Consider the following 12,683-nt stretch of genomic DNA (forward strand, 5'->3'; position numbering starts at 1 on the left):
AAGGGGTCAAGTGTGGGCAAGGAGCGCCGCGGCTGCCATTTTGGTTATGGGAAGTGTGGTCTAGGCTCCCTTCTCGCCTCGAATGCCCACGCTGGGAGGACCAAGATGGAAGGCAGCGTGAAGCGGTGAGGGTAGGTGTTGGTTCCTTGTGACCGGGACCTGGCACGTGGACTCTTCTGCCTCCGCGACTCGGCCCGAGAGCCTGGAAAGTGTTAGGCCCGCAACTTGGTTACTGTTTTCCTCCGGCGCCCAGATCGAGCGGTGGCGCACCACAGAGGGCCCGGCGGGGGAAGCGCCGCGCTACTGGGGGGAGGGGGCCTGGTCGGGCCCGCGCTGCCGCGGGGGCGGGAGGGAGGCGGGCTCGCGCCGCGCGGGCTGCACGGCGGCGGCGCCGGGGCGGCGTCCCCAGGGTCCCGGCGCCGCCCGCTTCCCAGGCACCCGGCCGCTCCCCTTCACTCCCCCGACTCCTCCGCAGACAGAATGGGCACCGTAACCTCAGGGCTGCCTGCAGGTTGGAGAGCTCTACAAATGTTAATGACTCCTCCTGCTGCCTTTTCCTCCGAAATATTTGTGGAATGAATGAATGGAGAATGAATGAAGGAATGAATGAATGAAGAATGAATGAAGGAATGAATGAAGGAATGAATGAAGGAATGAATGGTAGCCAGGGGGAAACCGGGGCCATTCTGATGGCCAGTGGTCAGTTCTGTTAAAAAGATAGAAAATATTTTCATCCCACGGCTTTGTTTTTCTTTTATAATCTCATTAATTGACCTAGGGGACAAAGTAAGAATTGTGTTGCAGCCTCCAAAGTATCCGCCGGGGAGCTTGTTACGGTGAAGTTTCCGAGTCAGTAGATCCTGAACCCTCGGCGGGTTCAGCGGCGCCCGAGGGTCCCCGTTTCTAGGAAGCTCCCAGGTGCTGCCGTGACTGTGGGGCTTGGGTCGCACCTTAAGGAGCAAAATGCGATCCCACAGGCCCGAAGCTGGGCTGGGGGCTGAGAGCAGGGCAGGAACTACCGCTTCAGGCAGGGTAAGGTCCTGGCCGATCTGCCAAAAAGAGGGGTAAGTGTTGGTTTGGGCAAAAGGCTTTAATTCAGTTTATTATTGAAGGTAGAGTTTCTTATTTCCTGCAAATGGCAACCTTTTCTCTCCCCTTCTCGCCAGGTTAGGCGTCCTCCCAGGGCCAGTGTCCTGGATGGCAGACCCCCTGTTCTTTCACTAGGCCATGCGGCATCCTTTAGGCCCTCTGGTGTTTTCTTTCTTTTTTTTTCTTTTAAATTTTTATTGATTTGAGAGAGAGAGGGGAAGGGAGAAGGGGTGGGGCGGGGAGAGAGAGAAACATGGATTTGCTGTTCCGATTAGTTGTTTGTGTATTTACTGGTAGCTTCCTGTATGCGCCCTGAACCTGCAACCTTGGGGTATCCGGAGGACACTAACCAGCGGAGCTACCCAGCCCGGGCGTTCTGGTGTTTCATTATTTGCTGTCTCTGTTCATTTGTAAAGACCAGCTTTGCTTGACATTATGATGAGAATAAGTAAAAAATGTTGACCACTGAGGTCAATAGAACACTTGAAAATCAATAATTCTGAAATTCTTATACTGTAAGTTGAAATTCTGTGGTTTTCTTTGACTTTTGACTAACTGCCTGACAATCACATGAGTTGGGATGGGGGGGGGGGGCAGGAGGAGCAGGGAAATGATATTAAATAGAAGAAATAAATTCCTTGGCCTGCTAGGTTCAATATACTCACTCCATCTGTTGTGATGATGGGTACACTTAAGACACTAAGTTCATAATCCTCTTTATAATTTATAAGTACCTTTTGGAAATACAGGAACACAGAGTGGTTACCACAGGACAGTCTTAGGTTACATTAAAGTTTGTTTGGTTTTTAAATGAAATCTATAAGATATCTTTCCTAAATAAAGTTGACTCTTGTGTTAAATAGATCTTAATTGAATACTTACTGTTTCAAATACCTTCGTAAGAATACAAAGCTTAATAGGAGCATTAATGAGAAGTTTTCAGACTATTAATACTCCAGCAGGCCCTCCCTACCAACTTTACAAAATTTATTGCCAAAGTCTATATATGTGTGTGCAATCTCCTGAGCCACAGGACTATAATAAATATTCAAACATTAATGAACGAAATGCTCTGGTTCAGAAAAATTCACATAATTTTATACACATATCTATTTACATATGTAACCTTCCTGAAAATTAAGATTTATAACTTCAGTTGGAAGATTCTGAGTATATTTATTTGAATAACTTATTTATTATTCTCATCTGGAGGAATTCTACAAAATTCTTAAAAGATTTAAATAATACATTCAGTTCAGTTTGCACATTTATTGAACCTTAACTGAAAGCAATGCTGAGAAAGTGAGAATTTGGCATGGTTAGCTTCTATAGAGGAAGGCAGACTCTGCTTCCCACCAAGACTCACAAAATAGGGAATTCCCTAAACATTGGAAAGTATGTTGGATGCTGAGCAGCTAAAGAGAATGATAACCAGGATTTATGGCTATAATGGTGCAGCATGAGAAATATACAGCATCAGGAGTAATGACTGACGTCTAGGTTGGGGTGAGGAGGAGTCATCACATTTGATTTTAGAAAAATGGGTAGGTTTGGCATAGGAAGAATTGGGAAATGAAATAACTTTGTTGCTAGTATTGAAATGTAAAACATGGGTATGATTAGAGAGGAAGTTAAAACGGGGGAAATACAGGGGGCATGAAGCAGAGGTCTGGGGAGACTGGTATGAGGACTTAGCTATTTCTGCCACATGAGCGACTCTTTCACCAGTCAGTCTTTGCCCTGTAACTCTTTTTTTTTTTACATATTGATACAGTCTTAATCAGGTTGACCTGATAAGGTAAGATAATAAGAGGCCTTGAATGTCCTTATAAGCTTTTTTAGACTTTATTCCAAAAGCAATGAAAAGCCATTGAAGACTTGACCAATACATAGAGTGATGCTTTTCCTAACAGTATTGTATTTGTTTTTATTGTTATAGAACAAATTACCACAAATTTAGTGGCTTAAAGCAACATGCATTTATTGCCTCACAGTTTCCAGGGGAAAGGAGTCAGGCACAGCTTGACTGAGTTCTCTATTCATGATCACACAAGCAAGATGTCAGCCAGGCCACATGCTCATCTGGAGGCTTGACTGGGGAAGAATCTTATTCCAGACTCGCTGAGGCTCATGCGCTTCCTGTGGCTGTATGACCAAGGCCTCTGACCTCAGGTCCTGTAGGCCACCCACAGCTCTGTGCCATGCAGGCCTTACCCAAGGCTCTCTCACGGCATGGCAGCTGACTTCTTCAGAGCCAGCAGAGGGAATCTCTACTCAAGAAAGATGAAATCACACAGCTATCAGTATTGATAATACAGATAGATACAGATAAAGCTGTAGATAGTAAACTCATCAAGGGAGTGACAGCCCATCACCTTTCCCATTTTCTATGGGTTAGAAGGGAGGTCACAAGGTTTCACCTGCACTCAAGGGAAGTGTGTCAGCCACAAATATTAATCTGGCAGAACTGGATCATGTAAATTAGGCAGGAAAGACAAGAGAGGCAAGGAGATACATTGTCGTCGTTTTAACCAAAGATGTATAGTTGTCACCAGAACAGAATCGATGGAATAAGGGTTGGGAATTTCAATATGCTCCATTTTGATGCCATAGGCGTTAAAGAAACTTAAGCATCACTTTGTCTTTAGAATTTAGTAGCAGTTACCCTACAACACACCAATTCTTCCTGGACTTCCTGAACTGCACGTTAGTTCTCCAAAAGGCAAGGAGAATTGTTCCTCTATTTTAGGAATTTCAGAAAAGTGAGATTATCATACGGCCCAGTGGTCTAACGGTGATCTCAGTACCACCATCATCTTCGGGCTGCTTCACGTGTGCAGCTATTTTTTTCCTTGTCTGAATTGTAAATCGTGGTCTGATGCTCCCCCACAGTGCCCAGTACTTTGCTAATTTTGGTCTTTCCTTAGCGGACCCATTCCCCTAAAAACTGTGTCATGGTGGGGGCTTCACGTTAGCACTGAGAGTCCTCACCCTTTATCACGTTGCAGCAGACTGGTTTAATAAGTGCGCTTTGTGTGGTTTTGTATGATGAAAACTGTTTGAGCCCGGCCGGGCGTGGCTCAGCGGTTGAGCATTGACCTAGGACCCAGGCGATCGGGGTTCGATTCCCGGTCAGGGCACGTGCCTGGGTTGCGGGCTCGATCCCCGGTCAGAGACGTGCAGGAGGCAGTCAATCAATGACTCTCATCGTTGATGTTTCTCTCTCTCTCTCTCCCTCTCTTTTCCTCTCTCTGAAATCAATAAAGATATATTAAAAAAAAAAAAACTACTTGAGAGCTTCCCTTGCGCTTTTTCACATGAGTGTCTACTGTTTTGAGACTTCTCTTTTTTTCCGACCTCATGACTGCCACTGAATCAAACCACTTCTTTCTAAGCAACAGGATGTCTTCTTAAAGAAATATCTCTGCTCTGTATTCATGCCTTCTAGGGAGGAGTGAAGGTGACAAGATTGGGGTGCTCACGCCCCTCACAAATGAGGATTTGGGGGCCCCTCGCCAAGCTACCAAGACCAGCGAGGGGAATTAGGCTAGTGAGGTAGAAGGCGGTGAGTGTCACTAGTGACCCTGACACCAGGGGCTGCGGCTCGCCCTGCTAACCCCCCTTTTCCGCTCCCTGTGAGGGTGAGAGGACTGCAGAGCCCGGGAGAGCTGCTCCCTGAACCTGTGTGAAGCAGAGGATCCCCGTGCTGCACGTTGTGGACGACACACAGGTCCACCACGCAGAGTCCCCTTCCAGAAAGCACCACTTCCCAGCTCCGTGGAGAGCGGTTTGTGCACGGGTCCTGCCCTCTGCTTCAGGGCCGCCCTAACTTTCAGCTGGGGTTGCCAGCTTCTGGCAGAGCCCCTGGCGGACGCCTGAGCAAGAGGAAGTTAGGTGAGAGCACAGTCTTCTTGGGGAGCCCCCCAGTCAGTGACCACCGGGAGGGAGAACCCCCCTGCTCGCTGCACCACCTTCTGCCTCTTCCTCGTATGTTTCTTTATCTTCTCTCCTCTTTTTTCTTCTATTCTGACCACTGAAATGTTTCTAAATAAAAAACTTAAAAAAAGAAAAAAGATTAAGCAAAGTTTTAATAAAAGAAACAAGAGACATACCAACCAATGCTATATACATGTATATAAATATATACACACACGTATACACACAATTCAAATGTTATAAAATAAGTCAGAAAAAAACGGGATTTTAACATTGAATGGACATTTGCTAATATTAAGGAAGCATTGTTAACATTTAAGGTGTGACAGTGGTATTTTGGTTAGATTTTATTAAAAAAGGAATCCTTACCTCCTAGCCGTGCAGGCTGAACTGTTCACAGATGAAACTGTATGATGCCTGGCATTTGCTCCACAACTGTCTGAGATGAGGAGGGCCGTGGCTATGAGAACGTTAACTTTTCTTCCCTTTTCGTGAACTAGTACTGTGCTTTCTTCCACCTGTCCTAAATTTAATTCTCCAAAATGGAAGGCGTTGCTTATTCAACATCTAGCGTTGCACACTGCGCCGGGCTGGGCGTGCAGGGATGCGAAGAGCTGGTTCTGCGGTCCCGTCGCTCACGGTCAGGTGGGGGGCAGTTACATCCACGGCGAGCACAGCACAGTGTGGGAAGCGACGTGCGCAGGTGCTTTCTACCGCTTGCAATGGGTCAGATCCTCCCATTTTCACTTTCATTTAATGTGCTGAATTTTGGTGGAAAACACTGTTTTTAGCATTGTATACACAACCAATTCCTTGTGGTACAGAGTTCACTAACATACATTTTATTTTTACTGAATGACTTCAGTACCTGGCCCTCGGGTGTATTCAGAGTGTGCAGATACTTAAGAAGGGACTGGCTGATGTGCGGGTGTGCCTGCCGGAGGGCGTGCCTGAGAGCTCTGAATGCAGTGAAAGCCTCTCTTAGCTTTATGGTTTCCTCCCCATCTGTACATTCTAGCCAGGCAATATCTACTACCCTACAACAAGCAAGAGAGAACACTCTTTACAAGTGATTAAGTGAAAACGTAGTTATATGTAGTTACGTGTAGTTTTTCAGTTCCAAAGAGTTAATTCCAACCCCAACACACTAAAAAAATTAAAATATGGATTTTTATTTTAGAGGCTAAGGGGATGGAAATGTTTGTGTAAATACCTAGCTTTCTTAATAGAAACTCTAGGCAGTTTGATGACTTCTGAACTTCAGATATACATTTCAGAAGAATGAACTATTTTACATTTCTGGGAAACTCCCAAAACTGACTCAGAATTGTCAGCAAGTTTCTTCAGTAGTTTCCAGGAGAAAAAAAAAGATTTATGACAGTGACAGATCACTGTACGACTTCCTAGGAAACTCTCTACTGCAAGACACTGCCTACTGTCCCAAACTAAAGAATATATGCTGTTCGTGGGACAAACGGACCACCTGGTAACTTAATGGCATTATTTAAACAAGCCCTTGATGTCCATGGGGAAATCACACCCCTTTGACTGAAAAGATATTGCGCCACCTAGAGACAACTATGAGAAGTGGTATTCAGTTTTCAAATGCAGCAGCAAACCGCTAAAAAGGGTTGGGAAATTATGAAGCGTGATTTCCTTTCTATTTAATATTTATATTACACAAATTACATATTTTTCCCCTCAAATCTTTGCAAGGCAAAGATTATCATCTAAAATAAATTACCCAGTTGATAAATTACCCAGCAGAGTTAAATTGATATAATATAAAATATTCTAAGTTCTCTACTTCTTCAGAAATAAGGTAAAACAAGCTATTAAGCAACAGTTATTTGTATGTGTACACACACACACACACACACACACACACACACACACACACACACACACACACACCAGGGTGCAGCCGATCAGCTCCGGCTGCAGTTTCTAGTGTCTGCCTTGAGGGAAGAATATTACCGGTACAGACAAAATACTTTGAATAAACATGCAGTCAGGGGGTATCCCCTGCACTAAAAATAGATTCCCTTGTAGAGAATCGAAAGGAAAAGGAAGAGCCTGAGGTCTTGGTTCCTTGAAGTGCATGGGGAGAAGTAAAAACCCAGGAAGAAACGACAGACTAGTGCATGTAGGCAGAAGGTCCACAGGCCACCTCCAGCAAGGGGTCCCACACCGTGACGTAGTCACATGAAGCAGGTGGGGCTCCACTTGAAGGGGGTGTGTAGACAGAGACGCCCAGAGATCTGTACTCCAAAGCCCTATCCCCACCCCAAGCCCAGAAATTTGATACGGTTTCAGGCAGACAGAGAAGAGACAAGGTTAAGTTTCTGTTCTAGGGGGATGGAGCGGGACGATGGGAATTCAGAGTCGAAATGAAGTTGAGTTACACAGCACAGAGTAACATTTCTTGTACACCTGGTTTTGTGGACTGAGATTCACATTCACTAGGCTTCCGAGCCATTCATTTATTCAGCCATTATTTATTTTGTACCTACTATGTGCAAAGGACGCTGGGAGAGATAAAGCCATAGATATCTCTAACATATCTATTTGTGAAACCAGCAAACTGAACCCACGGAGCTACGAGTCATGATAGAAGGCCTTCCTCTGGTTACTGGCTGAGCTTGGTAAGAATGGGTGAGTCTGAAACACATTATATTCTTGATGAGTTAAGAGGAAAGTCGGGAGTCATTTCTGTGAAGTAAAGTTTATCTATTTCCTTTCTATACATATCTAGACCTGAATATTAGATCATAATCCTTTAAAGAGCATTCTTTGCTCATTCCAGCTGGAAAATTTCCGTTTTCTGATCCACTACGGTATGCCATCTCTGGTTCTGCTATGGCACTTACATTTTAACTCATATAATTAACTTTTGTAGCAGTGTCTTATCTCCCTTTTAATAGAGTTGTTTCAGATCACTTATCACAGTGCCTTGTACATATTAAGTGCATAGTAAATGTAACATAACAGCAGGCACGTTATCATCAAATGATGTTTCTCAAAACGTGGACCTCTTGCATCAGCTACTCCGAGTGCTTGTTAAAATTCAGATTTCTGGGCCACCCTCCAGCTCTACTGAATCAGAATCTCTGGGTGCGAAAGTGAGAATCCACATTTTAATGAACTCACTACAGCTGGAGAACTGTGAATTTCAGAATAGGATCATCATAGTACAATGTGGGAGGGCACATAGGTTCATCTTGATTTTTTTTTTTTATATATCTTTATTGATTTCAGAGAGAGGAAAGGAGAGAGAGAGAGAGAAACATCAATGATGAGTCATTGATCGAGCCCGCAACCGGGCATGTGCCCTGACCAGGAATCGAACCCCAATCGCCTGGATCCCAGGTCGACGCTCAACCGCTGAGCCACACCAGCCGGGCGGGTTCATCCTGAGTGCTGACTGGTAGTGGGTGCTGCCGAATGGAATGCTCAGGCTGAGTCCAGAGAGACGCTGGGAAACCCTGGCATCTAATAGTGACGCCTGCCACGGCCAAGCGAGGGATGGGGTCGGGGCAGTTTATAAGCAGCATTTGGCATTTCTGAGTGTTAATCTCAGGAATGGAGAGTGTGTTCCATGCAGCTTAGGAATAACCACAAGTTATCCTTGCAGAGGTATTAGGGTCTGGAATTTTTTCCTAAAATTTTCATGAAATTCCAGGAAATGAAGTTTTTAGGGTGGTTATACAAGTTTAGAAGAAAAATAACATCTTTTGGGGAAATTCCACCCATAAAAAGCTTATTTTACTTAACAACTAAACATTAGCTAAGTGACACAGGGATGCCAATTTACTATGAATATTATTTTTAGTTATTACTAATAAGGCAAAGAAGAAACATGGATCTTCCTTGTAGAATTCTTGTGTGGGATTTTTTTTTCCTAGCTGTACCTCTGACTTATTTATAATTAATGAAGATACTTAGAAAATACAGATGGGGGGGGAGGAAGTCACCCAAAAAGCATCACCCTGCAATAACATCTGCTAAAAGTACCCCTGCACATATATCAAGTCTGTTGTTTCTATATAATGTTGAGTGCAACCTGGACAGGGCTTAGCAGCTGCGTAATGAGCAAGTTACACACTTCTCTGGAAGTCAGCCTTATCACTACAACAGGGGCAGCAAGTGCCACCAGGCCTGGGTCTCTGGACTGAGTGAGAATCTCTCCCCAGAGGGAGTCACCAAGGACAGGAAGACGGAGGCATCATGTTTAACTGTGAGGATTTAACACAGTGCCTGACACGCCGGAGGCCCTGGAGAGTGTGATTCATCGTAATCCACAGAGTTGCTCTGTTTTTCTGGGTGATAACCAGTGAACCCCTTACAGCATTTAAAAGCGATCCTGTCCCCATCCTTTTGGTCTTTGACCCTTGACTTTTGTGATTTGTCTCCCTGCTCTTTTATGAACCCCTTTCTCTCATTTTACTCCCTATTTGTGGTTGTCCTTCAATTTCTGTTCTAACCCCTTGCTTTCCTGTGTAATTCCTGAAGAACCCATGTACTTTAGTGGTATCAACTATGACCTTTATGCTGGCAACTCTCAAATACTTATCTGTAGCTTGCTATATTAATCTCCCAGGCTCCAGTTTCCCTGGTGTTTAATCGTGTGTGTTTTTTTTTTTAAGTTTTTATATCAATCAGGGTCTCAACAGGAAAAAGATGGCACATTTGAAGTGAGTAATTGAGGAGAATTTAGTAAGGGGAGTATTAACGAACCTGTGGACAGGTTTTGGGAGAATGGAAAAAGCTGGCGTCATTAAGGAGAAAATAAAGACAAAGACATCAAGACTTGAGTTTTTCTGTAAAGAGGGGGACTAGGTCCCCACACCACTAGGGGAGAAAGACGATAATTCTTTTCAAACCAGAGGATCTCTATTTGTATGAGGAGACTGAAATCTCCTAGTGGCGGTTGGTGGCTGGAGGTGGCTCCTGCCATAAAAGCATGGGAAGCCCATCTAAGAATTACGGCTTCTGGGTATCTCTGCTTCTTCTGGGGGGTCCTAGATTTAGGGTTTTGGTGGCAAGTGTTTCTGCTGATTATGTGAAATGTGCTACCAATAGCCAGGAAGGAGTGAGTCCTACTTCCAGGATTGAAGGGACAAGGGAAAACAGGGGTTCTAGGAACTCACAAGGGTAATTATATGAAGAGCCTCTTGACAGGAGCCTTTGGTAAAGACGCAATGAATCCGGCGACACAGCAGGATGGGCACTGACAGAGTTAATAAACGGATCTCACTCTCTTTTACCCTTCAATCCCCCAAAAGAAGCTCCAACAAAGCATCCTACTGACCTAGGCCTTTTGGGTCAGCTTTCTGGAGCGCTAAGAGCAGCGTGAAGAAAGGTTGAGAGTGGATGTGAAGGAACACATGAAAAAATGAACAACAGAATGGCCCTATCAGATCTAAGTTTTACAATGCCTTTTTTTATCTTGCCTCTCAGGTATCTATAGATTTCTAAGGTCTTGCTTCCACAAACCCCCTCTTAATAGTTACGCTAGCTGTCTTAGTAGAGACTTTGTTTGCTTTTTAGGCGAAGCTGGGAGGACCGCTGGGAATAATAACAATCCATCTGTTCTGTACTGAGTTGTGAGCCCCCAAGCTCATTGGTTGACGCCCTAACTCCCAATGTGACTATTTGTAGACGGGACGCTTAAGGAGGTAATTGAGATTAAATAAAGTTGTAGGATGGGGCCCTAAAGTAATAGGACTGGTGTCCTTATAAGAAGAGAAAGACACCAAACATGTAAGTGCTTGTATGTGTGCACGATGAAAAGGTCATTTGAGAACACAGCAAGGAGGAAGCTGTCTACAAAACAAGGAGAGGGGCTCAGGAGAAACCAACCACGACAGGCACCTTGCTCTGGGAATTCTAGCTTCAAGAATTGTGAGAATTAAATTTCTTCTGTGAAAGCCAGCCGGGCTGCGGTATTTTTGTTAGTCTGGCCTAGCTGAGTAAACGTGCCATTGCTTCTAAATTATCTTCCACTGAGCATCTTATTTTCTGGACCTTTACAGGTCGCCTGCTATTAGATTTAACCAGTTCTCGCAGACAAGAAGGCCGAGGTTCCGGGAGGTCAGCGGCTTGTCCATGGCCACAAGATAGTAAGCAGCAGAGATTTGTTACTGGAACTTCTATTTGGCTCTAAAGCCGTTTGGCTGTGCTGGTATCACAGGAGAAAGGAAGGCAGCTCCTGTGGCTCTGCTCCGGCTGGGTTCAGTGAGGAATAATTATTTTATGTTTCTGCAGCACCCTTAGGCCTCTCTTTTCATGTTTCTTGGGCTTCAATGATCACCCAAACCAATGACTCGCAAGTCTGTAACTGTCACCTCCTCCTTTTCTTTAGTCTTGGAGGCGTCCTTCCTGCTGTCCTCGGGCACCTTCACTCCGCCAACGGCCTCAGGCTGAAGCATCTGCGTTTCTGCAGACCCCTTCCTCTGTCACCTCCCGCCATCTCACTAAACTGGTCCAAAGGGCCACCGAACCCTGCGGCTCTTACGTCCTAATTGCTTCTCAGACACATTTCGTTTCCACCGCAGCCGCTGGAATAACCCCCGAAGCTGGTCCCGCCGCCGTCCATCCAGCCCACGGCTGCCCCCAGGCTTTACCCGAAGACGCCCGAAATCGCAAAACTGCCCTGCAGTGATTACTCTCCTGCCTTCAGGTTAAAATACAAATTTCTTAACGAGTCATGATCTGACTGCTACCTTCCTTTCCAGTTTCTTCTCCCCAGCGAAGCCCAAACGCAAACGGTTTGACTCTCGCGGAGCCGGCTGCCCCGACTGCTCAACGCGAACGCGCGCTGCGCTTCTTCCCAGGACTGGGCACCGGGCAAAACCCGTCTAAACAGGAATAACAGCACCTATCTCCCGGGGTGGTTGTAAGAATTAAACGAGCTACTATGCACAATGAGCCTGTATCTTATCTGACACATAATTTGTTAACTATCAGCTGCTACTGTTACCATCAGCCCTCGGGACCCTGCTCGCCGGGAATACCCGTCGCCTCTCCCCGTCCGCCCCCCCCCTTCTTTGTCAAGACAGTTCAGGGGTCACACCCCCTGCAAAGTTTCCCCTGCCCCACGCTGCTGTTCGTCTCCACCGTTTCCTCTGCAAACGTCTTTGTTACTGTAACGACCGTGTGCGTCTATCACTACACTGCGAGCCCCTAACAGAGGGGCAGTGTTGTCTTTTCCTTATTTTCTTTCCTTCCTTCCTTCTTTCCTTCTTGACACAACTTAAAGTGCGTAACTGTTTTCTGGATGATTCCACAGAGCGCGCCCCCGTATTACGAGATCCGTAAATAACTTCCTAAAGCCTATTCTGCCTAGTGGGGCGACTCGTCCTGAATGTGCGACAAGACTATCCTCGAAGTGCTTCGGGGGCGGGGGCTTAAGACCTTAGGCAGTCGCCGCGAACCCGGAGGAAAGAGGGTTCCGTCTCCACGCTTTCACCCCGAAAACCTCCCGGGGAATGAGGCTCGGGTCCCGCAACCGCGGAAGAATACGCGAGTGTTTGCGTCGCACTCTGCACGTGACCTTGCGACCGCTCGGGTCTGCGCCTGCGCCTGCGCCTGCGCCGCTCCAGCCAGCGACAGGCTCCTCGGTGGTGAGCGGGGCCACGGTTCGCGTTTCCGGATTG

This window comes from Miniopterus schreibersii (assembly GCF_964146895.1).
Source record: "Miniopterus schreibersii genome assembly, chromosome: 10".
Taxonomy (NCBI): domain Eukaryota; kingdom Metazoa; phylum Chordata; class Mammalia; order Chiroptera; family Miniopteridae; genus Miniopterus; species Miniopterus schreibersii.